At 43.6% G+C, this 15408-nt stretch overlaps 1 long non-coding RNA gene across 1 annotated transcript; it reads left to right on the top strand.

The window, feature by feature from the left end:
• Positions 1-11756: 11756 nt before the first annotated feature.
• On the top strand, positions 11757-13257 carry LOC138847449 (uncharacterized). The gene is made up of 2 exons (XR_011385286.2): positions 11757-11942; positions 12021-13257. It is a non-coding gene; the product is annotated as an uncharacterized LOC138847449 (long non-coding RNA).
• The last annotated feature ends 2151 nt before the right edge of the window (positions 13258-15408 follow it).

Here is a 15408-nt window from a genome sequence, read left to right as displayed (position 1 = left end):
TTCATTTCTGGAGGACAGCTTTGTAAGATATCGTTTTCTTGGTTGTCAGTGATTATTATTATTATTTTTGCAGTAATTTAAATGCAAAATCCCATTCTCTTCTGACATGCAAGGTTTCTGTTGAGAATCTACTGATAATCTATTGGCAATGGCCTTGTTTGTAACTTATTGCTTTTCTCTGGCTGCTTTCAAAATTTTCTCTTTGACTTTGACTCAAAAATTTCATTATAATTTGTCTTTCTGAAGATTTATTTGGGTTAAATCTGTTTAGAGATTTTTTTATTTTAAGGATCTAGATGCCTATAGCTTTGAATATTTTGAGTTTTTTAAGCCATTATTCCTTAAATAAGCTATTTTTACTTCCTCCTATTTTTCTTCTTAGAATCCCATCATGCATATATGAATTTGCTTAATGATTTCCCATAAACCCTGTAGGTTTTTCTCATTTTTTTTCATTCATTTTTTTTGTCCTCTGGATAATCTCAAAAGACCTCTCTTATAACCCACAGATCCTCTCTCCGGTTTGACCAGCTTGCTGTTGCAGCTATCTATCACATTTAAAATTTTATTTCTTGTATTTTCAGCTCCAGAACTGCTAGTTTGTTTTTAAATTTCTCTTTGTTGAATTTAAAGTTTTGTTCATGCATCATTTTCCTGATGTCAGTGAGCTGTGTCTTGTATCTCACTGAGCTTCCTTAAAGTACTTATTTTGAATTGCTTTTCAGTTAATTTGTTGTATTCCGTTTGTTTGGGGTCAGTTACTGGGGAATCACCATGCTCCGTTGATGCTGTCATGTCTCCTTGCTTAGTCATCTTTCTTGTGGCGTTGCACCGAGGAGCGCATGTTTGCTGGAGCAGTCACTTCTTCTAGACTTTACAGACTGGCTCCGGTGGGGAAGGAATGTAACTGGCAAGTGGGCACAAGGGTGCTGCATGGCGGCTTGTGGCAGCTGTGGTTCCCAAGTGTTTGTACTGATGTTGTCTCTGTATATCTCCACCAGCTGAGGCCAGCATTGGGGAAGACTGCGGGGGTTTCAATGGCTAAGTCTGCAGATGTTTGCGGTAGTGGCAATGACTGTAGGGGCTGTTAAGGGCCCTCAGTGACAAAGGCTGTGGCTGCTCGTCTGTTTTCCTATTCCCTGCATGGCAGACTTCTACTCATAGGGATTCTCCTTGGTCCTTGGTTTAATGTGACCCACAGAAAGAATTGGTGATGCCAGGCCACACAGTGCAGGTGCTGGGTTTCTCGGCTTAGGCTCTCACTGAGTTACTGTGGCCCCTGAGTCTTGTGGCATGGGTGCACTGCAGAGACTTGCACAGAACGTTCATGGAGCTGGGCTCTGGGGCTCTGGGGTGCACCCCAGCAGGAAGATGGGATGTAACAGTCCCTCAGAGGGCAGGGTGCGACAGCAGCATGGCTGTAGGAATGAAGGGGTATTTTGGTGGTCAGACCTCAGGGGGCTGGGTCCAGTTTGGGGGGTTGTAGGGTGTTGCAGCAGCTGAGGGGCTGGAGGAGGGAAGGGTAGGGCACTGTGGCAGTGAGGACCCAGAAATAGTGGGGCACAGCAGTGACTCAGGTCCCAAGAGGCAGGCTAGAGCAGTGACTTAAGTCCACGCGGGTCGAGTGGCTCTGCAACATCATGGGCCCAGGGGGGTAGGGTGGAGCAGCAACCCCGACCCAGTGATGGTAAAGAGCTGCATGGGGCCGGCGCCGTGGCTCACTAGGCTAATCCTCCGCCTTGCGGCGCCGGCACACCGGGTTCTAGTCCCGGTCGGGGCGCCGGATTCTGTCCTGGGTGCCCCTCTTCCAGGCCAGCTCTCTGCTGTGGCCAGGGAGTGCAGTGGAGGATGGCCCAAGTGCTTGGGCCCTGCACTTCATGGGACACCAGGATAAGTGCCTGGCTCCTGCCATTGGATCAGCGCGGTGCGCCGGCCGCAGCGGCCATTGGAGGGTGAACCAACGGCAAAGGAAGACCTTTCTCTCTGTCTCTCTGTCTCTCACTGTCCACTCTGCCTGTCAAAAAAAAAAAAAAAATTGAAAAAAAAAAAAAAAAGAGCTGCATGGGCCAGATGAAAGAGAGGTGGGTGAGTGGCAGTAGCAGTGAAGTCCCAGGGAGGAGGGAGGCTGTGGCTACTCAGGCAACCATAGGTGGGGCACAGCATGAGCTCCTCCATTGGGTGTGCAACGGCACAGACTGTGGGCGCAGCACGGATGGAAACTGCGGGTGTGCCCTGCGTGGAAGCCTGGAGTGGTCCCTGGTGGTGATGAAAGCTGCTGGGTCCTCCTGCTTTTTTATTTCCCCTTGGGAGGAAACCCCTCCTCCTGGATGTTAGCAGATCCTGACCCAGGAATAGGTGGCGGAGGCAGGGTGTTTCCTACCCTTTTCTGTGCAGCCGTCCTTGGGTTTTCTGTTCCATGGGGTCTCTGCTGCTCCTTGGCCATCCTCCGGAGCTCCCCCTCGGCTCTGGCTGGCGTGGAGTTCTGTGTGTTTCTGTGGGGAGCTGCGCATTGCCACCTTCTTGCCTACCATCATGCTGATGTTCCTCTAACCAGTTCTTAGATGATAATTTTTAAATGAATTAAAAGTGATTCAAGGAGTGCGTTCCCTCATAGTGAACTGCAGCTATTTCAGAAATCTGCTTTTGCTCTCATCCATCTACGTCAGTGGCTGACTTCCTCTGCCCATTCTGCAGTGGTGATTTCTGTGTTTCTTTGTGTACGTTGATTTTTCAGGACATTGACCTTGAATGGGTCCCCTGTAGCACTGAATTCCGTAGAGCTGGCCCGAGGCTGGCCTCAGGTGTGCAGCCCCGTCACGTCTGGCCTGGTCATTTCTCTAGTGTCCTTGCTTTAAGCTCATGCGCGACCCTCCTGTGGACCCTTCTGAAAAAAAAAAATCTGTTATTTGCATAACCTCCTGAGTTCCACCGTCGCCGGTGTCCACCACGATGGTGTGGATGACATTGCCAAGAGATGTCCCCCCTAGTCCTCACGCCTGGGGGTGACCCCGTGATTCCTACAGCCCTCACCAAAACCACAGCTTTGCTGCATTGTGGGCGGAAAGGCGGGCTTGCACTCCCCCTTCTCTAAGTCCCGTGCTGTCCCCTGGGTAGCACTGTGCTCCTTTACTTCCTCGGGGAAACAGCTTCAGCCCCTTGTTCCTGAAATCCCGGCAACTCTAAGGCCAGGAATCAAGTCCAAGTTAGATCCAATCATCCCCACCAGGAAGCAGCCTACCAAGCAGTGTCTCCCCGTGCTATATCTTTGTCCACACAACGTAGACAAGTGGGCATCCAAGCTGTCTGCTCCGCTCCTTCTCTGTCCTGAACAGATAGAAACAAATCCCCTTCAGGGTCACCTGATTCCCACACAGGGTCACCTGCAGCATCTAATGACAGGTTCATAGGCTGAGTCAGGAATGAGTGGTGCTCCATTCAGGCAAGGGGAACCCTGCTTCGCCGCTGCCTCTGCTATTAATACTTGACCTCTGGCCGGCACCACAGCTCACTAGGCTAATCCTCCGCCTGAGGCGCCGGCACACCGGGTTCTAGTCCCGGTTGGGGCGCCGGATTCTGTCCCGGTTGCTCCTCTTCCAGACCAGCTCTCTGCTCTGGCCCGGGAAGGCAGTGGAGGATGGCCCAAGGGCTTGGGCCCTGCACCCGCATGGGAGACCAGGAGGAAGCACTTGGCTCCTGGCTTCAGATCAGCGCAGCGCTCCGGCCATAGCGGCCACTTTGGGGGTGAACCAATGGAAAAAGGAAGACTTTTCTCTCTCTCTCTCACTGCCTAACTCTGCATGTCAAAAAAAAAAATAAATAAATAAAAAATACTTGACCTCAGATAAGTTAGTTTACCTGCAGCCCTCACGTCCTTCTTCCCGTAAGCCAGTGTATGGACCTGCATCCCAGGCCCATGGTGGCACACGGCTGATTGACTAGTGTGAAATAAGTGACAGAGAAGCCCAAAACAGGCACAGGGGAACATCTTCAGGCTCCACACCAACAAATCAAGGAAAGAGGTAGAATCTCCGTAAGAGAGCTGACCTCCGGAGCGCTCGTCCCTCAGGGAATATTAATTTTACCTTTACTGCTGCAGTGATGGCCAGCAGGCTGGGAACTGCGGCTGGGTTATTTATTCCACGTGACAGTCTCTCCACCCCCTTCCCCTCTCTCAGCTCCTTACCCATGACCTCTCCACACTCTCCAGGTTTTTTTTAAACAAACCTCCTCCAGCAATCAGAATTCGGTGAGCAGGCACCAAAAACCTGAGCTCCCTTTGTTTCCCATCGTCTCCAAAAGATTCCAACACTTCCTAGACAATCTATGCAAATCAAAAGCACCTGCGGCCCTTAAAACACATATGAAATGATTTCAGCGAGCCACAGAAGGAAACCAAAGCTCTGTAGGTGCAGCCGCCTGTGTGGTGGGAGGAAAAACGAATTCTTGAAAAAACCTCGTTGCTTACGGCTTGTGCTAACAGACAGATCGCTCAACGGGAAGTGGGAGATCACAAACCTTCCGCTTATGGAACTCATTGATAATAGGGTTTTAATACCCCAAGAGAAAAAAAAAATAAAACCTCCTCCCTGCTCGGTGAGCTACTCAAACGCTGGCTTGCTGGAATACCGTGCTGAACGGCAAGGTAGTAATTACTCCAAGGGGCTGCAGGGAAAGGAGAGTACATTCCAGACACCTAATCATTCACAATTGTGTTTAATGAGGTAGTAATTTACAGCTTTGGGGGTGGGAGTACGGAAAGGTCCCTGCCAGGAACAGGGCCGGCTCTTTAAAATCCTGGAGTTTAATGAAGGCACAGGAGGGTGGATTCATACAGCTGAGCTTGTGTAATTCCATCTGCTCAGTGCTTGGACAAGAAGTAAATGACAGGGCATTTGGGACCTACATCTGGAAACAACATGTTTCAAAGGATTTTATAAATCCTGCAGTAAAAGAAGAAAGAAAAAAAAAAAAAAAACCCAGAGGTGGAAAGGCATAATTATGGGGGGGATGGGAGGCACAACAAAGGGCCGATACAGGTTCTGTCCAGTTTGAAGAAATAACATTTTCCAATGTCAAGGCTGCTCATGGATGGTAACTGAGAAAGCGTGCTTATCAGGCCTGATACGAAAACAGGAAGTACGGATGCTGCCTTCCTGGCTGGCATTTGGGTGAAGGCGACAAGTTCACTGTCCCCCGAGTTCACCTACACGGCCCTTTCCAGTCTTTCAGGGATGTTGCTGCCATCTTCTTTATTGTCATTCTCACTTTGTTTGTAACAGAAGGGGTGCACTATTTTAAAAAATATATTGATTAAGTGAAAGAGATCTTGTTCACTCTCCAAGTGCCTGCAACAGCCTGAGCTGAGACAGCAGTTCCATCTCGTTCTTCTCCTGGGTGGCAGGGACCCAAGCACCCAAGCCATCATCTGCCGCCTCCCATGGCACACACTGGCACGCAACTGGATTGGAATCAGTGGTGAGGCTCAATCCTGGGCCTTCGGATCTGGGATGTGGGCATCCCAGGGGATGGCTTATGGCTTAACTGCCCACACTTAACCCCACACTCCTACTCCTCACTGTTGCTTTTTTTTTTTTTTTTTTTTTTTTGACAGGCAGAGTGGACAGTGAGAGAGAGAGAGAGACAGAGAGAAAGGTCTTCCTTTGCCGTTGGTTCACCCTCCAATGGCTGCCGTGGCCAGGCGCACCACGCTGACCCGAAGGCAGGAGCCAGGTGCTTCCTCCTGGTCTCCCATGGGGTGCAGGGCCCAAGGACTTGGGCCATCCTCCACTGCACTCCCTGGCCACAGCAGAGAGCTGGCCTGGAAGAGGGGCAACCGGGACAGAATCTGGCGCCCCGACCAGGACTAGAACCCGGTGTGCCGGCGCCGCAAAGCGGAGGATTAGCCTAGTGAGCCGCGGCGCCGGCCACTGTTGCTTTTTAAATACAGCCTAGAACATGTCTTAAAAACATAGAAAAGGCTCAACACAATTATGGTACTACAGCGGCCAACTAGCCTTCCATTATGGTATGCCGGTGATTGACATCTATCTAAACTGTGATTTATTTCTTCTCACTTGGCCTGGATGGTCCTCATTTCATTTTATGTCACCCCAAATTTCAACTGAGGATAAGCCTTGTACTCCCTCATCTTCACATCTTCAAAGACATTCTTCTGTTTGTAACTCAGTTACCTTGCTTTTTCCTTCTTTAGTTCTGAAAGTTACAAAGACGTTAAAGCAAATGGAATGAGAGGGGCCTTCATGTTTCTTGTCTTTGAAGAGCATGGATCCACCTTAAGACCAAGCTCCTCAGTTATTTTATAATACTTGAAAGAAAATACTATGTGGCTATGTTCCAGGCAGGGCAGTGGTGGTAGCAAGAGAAAACAGACTAATCGATTGCTATTGTTTATATGATCACAATCATAATCATTTGTTCACAGTGCTTGGACCTTTACTGTACCTAACTTAATTCTTTCAGCAAGCCAGTGAAACTTGTTATACTTTATCTCTCTTTTTTTTTTTTTCAGATGAGAAAATTGATAATGCTCATAGACCGATTGGGAGTACCAGGGTTCAAGTTCTAGCTTGGCTTCCAAATTCGAGCTTCCTGCTAATGTGGACCCTGAGAGGTAGTGGTGATGGCTCAAGTAGTTGAGTCACTGCCACCCATAGGGGAGACCTAGGCTGAATTCTTGGTCCTGGCTTCAGCCTAGCCCAGCGCTGGATGGTATGGGCTTTTGGGGGAATAGAACAATGAATGGAAGTTCTCTCTCTTTTGATCTATTTCTTTCTCTCTCTCTCAAAAAAATCTAATATGTTTAGAGCCTTTGGTCTTAATTATTATTTTGTTTTTTGAAAGGTAAAGAGAGAAAGAGAGCAAGTGAACTGGTCTACTCTTCAAATGCACACAGTTGTAGCACAGACTATAGTTTTAACTCCTGTAATAGATTTTTTTTGTTGTTTTTAAGTTTCATATGTTTGGATCTCATGTTGTGGGGACTTTAAAATTTTCATCAAGAGGCAGATTGATGATCCTAATGACATTTGGAAGACACTTCCATCTCCTTTTTACAAGCGAAAAATAAAAAACTTTAAAGCATTTCATATGCCATTTGGATTACTGAGTACAGAAAAGCGTAAGTATTTTTTTCCACGTGTAACATTTTTTACTTCACAGGTCTTAGAATCTGGCTCCAAAAAAGATGGGGAAATTTAATTTTAAATGCTTTATGTTCCCTTTTCAAGAGAATGAGCTGTTTTCTGTGTCTTAATTTTGAGCACATTCTTTCGCTGATTAAAAATTATAAACAAGTTTTTCAGTTTCTCAAGACCTACAGTCTACTTTTTTGAGCCTTTGGAAAACCTCCACACTAGAATAATAATTATTCTTTGGAAAGCTCTGTATATCTATTGGCAATAAAAAACATGTGACAAGGTAGTTAGTTATGGTTTCAATCCACATGAACTGGGCGGGACTTTCAAGTTCAATGAATCTTCATGTGTGTGACAAAAACAAGCTCAAAAATACTGTGCATAGTGCCAGCAGTGAAATCTGAGACCACAAGTGCAAATGAGGTTGAAAAAACTTGCAAAAGTTAGTAATAAGCTCTTACTTAGCTTTCTTTTTGTCTGCAGAGCTAACAGCCTGATTAATGAAATTTCCGTAGGTACTTCTGGTTTATTTCCTGTTTTGAGGATATTACACAACTAATCTTAGGAAAACCGATGTCTTCTTCGGAAAAGCTGTATTTTGTTGCTCACCAAACTGTAATTTCTTTAGACCACAGAACTGATAAAGTGAGCAATCCACCATTAACTGCCCCGTGAATATTAACTTGTGTCGATGGTGGACAGCAGATGCCAACATGGTGATATACATTACCTTTCAAATGCCTTTGCTATGACAGCTGTGATATCTATTAGCTCTCTAACACCTTTGGCATGAATTGAACTCATAAAAATGAAGACCATTTATTGATTATCTCTTTGATCCTTTGGAGAATCACAATAGTCTTCTATTTATCCAGAATGATTGGGGATTGAACTCTTGCATTAAGTAGATATGAGTGTTACTTCTTCAATGCCAGTTTTAAAATGTTGCAACCAGCTTCTATGGGTATCTTTATAAAATACAAGTTATCTGTCCACCTTAAAAGAAGATCCTGAGTATAACTTTATCTCACCTGAATAACCTTAGATTATTGTTCTAAATAATTACCTTGTACCAGCCTGCATTCTGCTGTGTTTCTGGAGAATCACTATGGCAGTGGGAAGGGCTCTGATAAGGCTGAATGAAAGTAGCCCAGGCCAAAGCTTTTGGAAATTATGTGCATGCTCCTTTAACCCCATTCTCATAGTTGACTGCTTTTGTTTATTTAGTTATTTTTAAAGATATTTTTTATTTGAAAGGCAGAGTGACAGAAAGCAAGAGACACACACGCAGAGAAAGAGAGAGGGAAGTCATCTTCCACCTGCTTGTTCACTCCCCAAATGGCCATAATGACTGCAGTTGGGCCAGGCCAAAGCCAGGAGCCTGGAACTCCATCCAGGTTTCCCACATGGCTGGAAGGGGCACATGTTCTTGGGCCATCTGCTGCTGCCTTCCCAGACACATTAGCAGGGAGCTGGATTGGCAATGTAGCAGCTGGGTCTTGAACTGGTGCTCACTTGGGATGCTGGTGAGGCAGGTGGTGGCTTGACTTGCTGTACCACAATGCTGGTCCCCAGTTGCTGTTTTTGAGTTTCTGTGGCTCATATGCCTAACCCTAACCTCATGACTCTGGAAGAACCTACAGGCTCCTCATGTGCAGGCTTGGGCTTTGTGACACCTGCTTTTGCCATTTAGAGGTTGTGGTTGTTCTGTTGTTCATTCTGGATTATGTAGTAGATGTCTGAGACTACCCGATGACTCACCTCTGAGTAAGCAGGCAACTTTTCTAATGTTACACTTATTTTGCAAAATATTAAATCATTTCACAGCTTTCTAACCCAAATCTTCCTTCTGTTGTAGACTCTGCTTTACTAATGATTCTTCCATCTATTCCAATCACTCTTAGCAGAAACTTAGGTTGTAAAACGGAGCTTTGGGGCACATGGTTTTAAAGCCAGGTACATCTGGGTTTGAATCTCTTCTCCACTTGATAATTGCATGTCTTAGGGCTCTCACACTTTCATTGAACAAGTATTTATTGAGTACCTGTTATGTGTCAGGCAATGTTCTGGGACATGGGGATAGAGTTTTGGAGTGTACTGTCCAGCTGAGATGAACTCAATAAATGAACAAGTGAACTTGCATGATGCCCAGTGGCAGTAGTGAAGGGGTGTGTGGGACACAGTGTGAGTGGTTGAGAAAGTTGGAGTTGTTTATGAAGGCTGCTTCCTCAGAGCGGTTGGGAGGAAATGCTGATATGGATGCATTTATGAGAAGATGGGAAGAGTGGAACTGGAGACTGCATGTGGAAACAACTTTATGAAGGTTTTGCACTAAGGAAAGGCAAGGATGTGTTAGAGTGGCTGGGAGAGGATATGAGGTCAAGTGAGGATTTTATTTTAATATCTTCTAGTGTTTTAGTAAGCTGCTGTGAATGGCTTAGTAGAGAGACAGAAGTTGAAGAGGTAGAGGAGGGAGGAACAACTGTTGAAGCAACAGTGATGTTGACTTGGCAATGGGTAGGGATCATGGTCAGCTTAGAGGCCATCAGTTCATCCACAACTGAAGAAGGGAAGGCAGAGGACAAGGGCACACACACCAAAATGTCACAAAATGTCAGCGCCTTTTTGATCACTTCTGCTTTTCAGTGCAAAAGGAAGCAGGAGGATAGGCGTTTGGTCTAGGAGTTAAGACTCCATTTGGGATACCCACATCTTATATCCCAGTGCCTAGGTTTGAGTCCCGGCTCCACTCCCAATTCCAATTTCCTGTTAATGTGTTCTGGGAGGCAACAGTGATGGCTCAAGTAGTTTCAGGCCCTGCCAACCACACAGACCTGGGTGGAGTTCTTGGCTCCTGAGTTCGCATGGCCTAGCAGTCCTGGGCATTACAGGGATTTGGGAAGCTTTCTCTATGTCTGTTTTTTTTTTTTTTCTCTGCCTCTTAAACATAAATATAGAAAAAGAAATAAAAAGCTACTATTTTCCTCTTTAAAATAAAAAAGATACACAAGATTGATTATCTGATAGAGAATAGGGAGGTCACATGGGATGTTTCAGGATGGAGAAAAAGGAATACGCTGATCAATTTAGAGAGTATGTGAGTGAATGAGCTACAGGAATAGAAGAGGTTTTCAAAAAGTTTATGGAAAATATATGTTATGGACAAACTGTCCATGGACTTCAAAATTTTTCACCAAAATTAACTCTCTCTCTCTCTTTCTCTTTGTTTAAAGATTTGTTAATTTGGGGGCTGGCATTGTGGCATAGTGGGTAAAGTTACCACCTATAACTGCAACTTCCTATATGGGTGCAACACTGACATTCCGTAAGGGTGCAGGCTCGAGTCCCAGCTGCTCCACTTCCAATCCAGCTCCCTGCTAATGTGTGCCTAGGAAAGCAATGGAAGATGGCGAAAGTGCTTGGGCCTCTGTGCCCACATGAGTGACCAGAATGAAACTCCTGGCTCCTGGCTTCAAACCTGGCTCAGCCCTAGCTGTTGTGGCCATTTGGGGAATGAACCAGCAGCTGGATGATCTCTCTCTGTGTCTCTCCCTCTCTATAACTCTGCTTTTTTTTTTCTTTTTAAGATTTATTTATTTGAAAGGTAGAATGACAGATATCTCTCTCTTTCTCTCTCTCTCTCTCTTCCATCTGCTACTTTAGTCCCCAAATGCCTGTGACAGCTGGGACTGAGCCAGGCCAAAGCCAGGAGCCAGGAATTCCATCCAAGTCTCCCACATGGATGACAGGGACCCCAATACTTGAGCCATCATGGGCTGCTTCCAGAATGCACATTAGCAGGAAGCTGGATCAGAAGTAGAGATGAGATGCAACCGCAGGCTTAACCCAGTATCCCACAGTGCCTGTCCCTGTAAAATTCTAACCATGATTTCAGGACTTTTTTGGAGTACCTCAGCTCTGGGAGGCTCTGGGAGGCCCATCTGAGATTAGTGATCCTCAACATAGAGCTAGATCAGTTCCTTCTTTTTATGTAACATTTTTCCTTTATTCTACTGCCTTAAAAAAATTGTAATACTAGCACTGCCTCGGAGGAGCACTGGAGATTTCTGTTGCAATTTCCCTCTCTTGTTTCCCATTCACAATTTCTTTTCCCTGTGCCTACAGTCCTAGGATATCACTTGGTAACTCTCCCTCTTGAATTTCTGGAACATTCTACACACACCTTTAATAGAGCGCTCTAAAACTGCAATCATTTCTTTATGTTCCTGCCTGCATCCTTACCTCCACTGGGCATGAATTTCTGCTTCCAGTTCCTGGAACAATAGCTTCAGGTTATGGACCCATGAGTGCTTACTAAATGGAAGAAGGAAAGAAAATAAAAGTCCCACTCAGAGTTATTTCTGGTATTCGAAGATTAAAAGTCAAACGACCCCTCATCTCATATCTCCAGACATTGATTAACAGTGATTTTTCTTTGGATTTATTTTGGAGATTCCATTTATTTACTAAATATTTGTTTTTTTTTTCTTCTTGCATGTATAAATGATGAAGAATATTTCTTGGCACCACTTTAGCAAAATGAAGTGTTTTTTTTTTTTTTAAATAAAAGGATTTATTTTCTAACAACTGTTTCCCTTCCAGATAATGGCCATTACATAAAACATTTCTAGGTCAACCAAGGCAACTGAAAAATTTTGATTTTGACCACAGCTGAGGCAATTTGCTGTGGCAATGGCTGGAGGCACACAGAGGTTTCCCAAAGCCAGTTGGGGGCTCTAATAGATTTCAGATGTGCTCTGAAAAACACTGAAGATAAATGTCCCAGAGGTAGGTGATTGGAGCACTCCTTAGCTGTTTCTAATAAAATTTTCTTTAAATTTCTAAGATACCTTTTTTCTATTGCAGCATATCATCATTGTAGCATGAATTAATGGGCCTGAATGAAAACTCTACTTGTTAATGATTTCCCATTGCTCCCCATTATGAAAGGAATATATGGTCTGAAGAAGACATATGGAAAAGTACGGGCACCTATAAAGAACAAAACAAAGATAACCACTGGATCCTTCCATACATATCTGTATGTGGTTGAGTTCATACACATGTGGTTTGTGTATTAATTGTTATGTGATATCTTGAACTTTTGCTTCCATGATTATTCATTTCTCAAAGCATGAATTCAGTAGTCTTTTAATATTATATAGTAGTTTTTTTTCCCCAGTTTTCCGTGTTGTCTTGGGGATTCTTAGACACAAGTGTGTTGGGTCCAACACAGGGCTGGGGATAAGCAGGAATTGGGATGGGGGTCATTGAAATGATTGGCTCCAGGCTCCTCTTTCACTTTTCAAACAGAGCAGCTCCATGTTTTATTCATTTCTATATTAGACATCTGCACAAATTTCTCCTTGAAGAAGGGTTCTCAATATATGAAAAACTTGAAATCCTTGGACCACTTCACATTTGTTGGTATTTAGTGTTTTCATAGACTGTTGGGAATAACTTCATATATATATACAGGTGTTCCCTGACTTGTGATGTAGTGATTTATGATTAAACAATGTCATGATGATGCACAAGGGATATGCACTCAGTAGAAACCCTATACTTTGGATTCCGAATTTTGATCTTTTCCAAAGCTGACAATCTGCCTCATCGTACTCTCTTGCAAAGTGGGGTGGCAGCAGCAGCAGCTCCCCAGCAGCCACCCGTTTACAGGGAGGACAACTGATGCTGTGTGGCCAGTGTTTTTTGAATGTCATGTTTTGGCATCTCAATATGTTTATCTAATGCGCATTTATGTCTCTTGCTTCTGGTGTCGTAAATGCCTCTCGACTTACAATGGGCTCATTGGACTGTAACTCCATCATAAGTTGAGGGCATCTCTCTCTCTCACTTCTCAGGAAGGCATACATAGAGAATTAGTGTGGGTCAAGCATTAGATACCGTCACGTTGTGCTAGATAAACGTTGCCTAGAAAATGGTTGTGAACTTAAATTCCTAACAACATGGTGTGAAAGAGAGGTTCTGTCTCAGAACACACAAATTACCTTTTGTGGGTTATTATTTTTTATTTGCTGGTTGAAAAGTAGTAATGTGGCACCACCATTTTAATAAAGAATTATTTTATTATGGAGAAAATAAATTTTCTTGCACTGTTTATTAGTGATGTTTTCTTCCATGGGCTTTTTATTTGCTCACATTTCTTTGCTAACATATCTATTTGAGCATTAGTGTTTTTCCAGTGGATTTTAAGATTTCTAAGTGTGCTTTCTATGTTAAAGCTATTAACATTGTCCGATTTATGGCTGTTTTCTAGTTCATTAATGTTACTTAACATACTTTATGGAGTCTAATTTATCAATTATTTGCTTTATGACTCCTTTTATAGCTTTTACCCTTGGAAAATCTTGCACTTACCTAAACACTCACCCAAAATTTCTAATAGTCCAAATGCTTCATTTTTTTAAACTTTTATTTAATGAATATAAATTTCCAAAGTACAGCTTATGGAGTACAATGGCTTCCCCCCCATAACTTCCCTCCCACCCGCAACCCTCCCCTTTCCCGCTCCCTCTCCCCTTCCATTCACATCAAGATTCATTTTCAATTCTCTTTAGCATATATTAAGATTTAAACAGTTTGCACCCACATAGAAACACAAAGTGAAAAATACTGTTTGAGCACTAGTTATAGCATTAAATCACACTGTACAGCACATTAAGGACAGAGATCCTACATGAGGAGTAAGTGCACAGTGACTCCTGTTGTTGACTTAACAAATTGACACTCTTGTTTATGGCATCAGTAATCACCCTAGGCTCTTGTCATGAGTTGCCAAGGCTATGGAAGCCTTTTGAGTTCACCGACTCTGATCATATTTAGACAAGGTCGTAGTCAAAGTGGAAGTTCTTTCCTCCCTTCAGAGAAAGGTACCTCCTTCTTTGATGACCTGTTCTTTCCACTGGGATCTCACACGCAGAGATCTTTCATTTAGGTCTTTTTTTTTTTTTTTTTTTTTTTGCCAGAGTGTTTTGGCTTTCCATGCCTGAAATACTCTCATGGGCTTTTCAGCTGGATCCACATGCCTTAAGGGCTGATTCTGAGGCCAGAGTCAAATGCTTCATTTTTTAAAGTGGTAACATTAATTCATAAGAATTTATTTTGGATTAAGATGCTTTATTTTCAATTTAGCAAAAGTAAATTTTATGTTATCTTCTTTTTGAATAATCTCTATCGACTTAACTGGATTATTAGTGTATGTGAATACAATTGATTTTATATGGTAAGCCTTACCCAACAATCTTCCTAAAAAGTCATGCTTGCTCTAGCAGTTTATTTGACAATTTCTTGGAGCTCTAATTGAAAGACAATGTTATCAGTGGATAATTGTTGTTCTGTTTCTCTCTGGCTTGAGTGCAGCTTATCTTCCCTTCCTCCTCTGGATAGGGCTTCTGGTACAGTGTTGAACAGGGCACTGATTGGGGATGCCCTTATGTTCCTGCTGTAAAGGCTGTTTGTTTTAAGTTTTCTGTAGATTCTCTTAGTCGGGTTAGGGAAACTCACTTTTGGAAAAATTATTTCATTTTATTTTATTTGAAATGGAGAGAGAGAAGGAGGGATAGAGAGAGAGAGAAAGGGAGGGAGAGAGAGGGAGGGAGAGAGAAAGAGAGAGCGAGCGAGCTCCCATCATTGGTTGATTCCCTAGATCCCTGCAACAGCCAGGGCTGGACCAAGCTGAAGCTTGGAGCTGGAACTCAATCCAGGTCTCCCACATGGGTAGCGGAGACCCAGCTACTTGAGCCGTTACCTGCTGTCTCCCAGGATGTGCGTTAACTGGAAGCTGAAATCAGGATTAGAACTGAGACTCAAACTCCGGCACTGTGATATGAAATATAGACATTGCGACCAGTGCCTTACCTACCAGGCCAAAGAAATGCCCACTCTTGCTTTCATTTTTATTGACTAAGAGTTCTTTAAAATCATGAATTATTTTTTGAATGATAAAAATCTGTTTCCTTCATCCATTAAAATGTTCACCTCTTTCCTTTTTTATTTCGTTAATGTGATTGAATTACACTAATTAGGTTTTCTGATGTGAACCCAAGTGAAATTAGGCTTAATGTATTATTCATTATATCTATTTTGTATGTCACTGGATTCAATTTTGTATTTTATCTAGGATCTATTAAATTTATGTTTGAAAGTAAAAACTGGCTTGTTCTGGTAGTAGTTTAGTTTGCTTTTGGAATCATGGTTATATAAGAATCATATAATGATTTGGAAAACATTCTTC

This window comes from Oryctolagus cuniculus, chromosome 1 (genome assembly GCF_051225735.1).
Source record: "Oryctolagus cuniculus isolate XC-2025 breed Fujian yellow rabbit chromosome 1, ASM5122573v1, whole genome shotgun sequence".
In the NCBI taxonomy this organism is placed as follows: Eukaryota; Metazoa; Chordata; class Mammalia; order Lagomorpha; family Leporidae; genus Oryctolagus; species Oryctolagus cuniculus.
The sequence above is the reverse complement of the archived record's forward strand: the minus strand, read 5'-3'. Positions and strand labels throughout refer to the sequence as shown.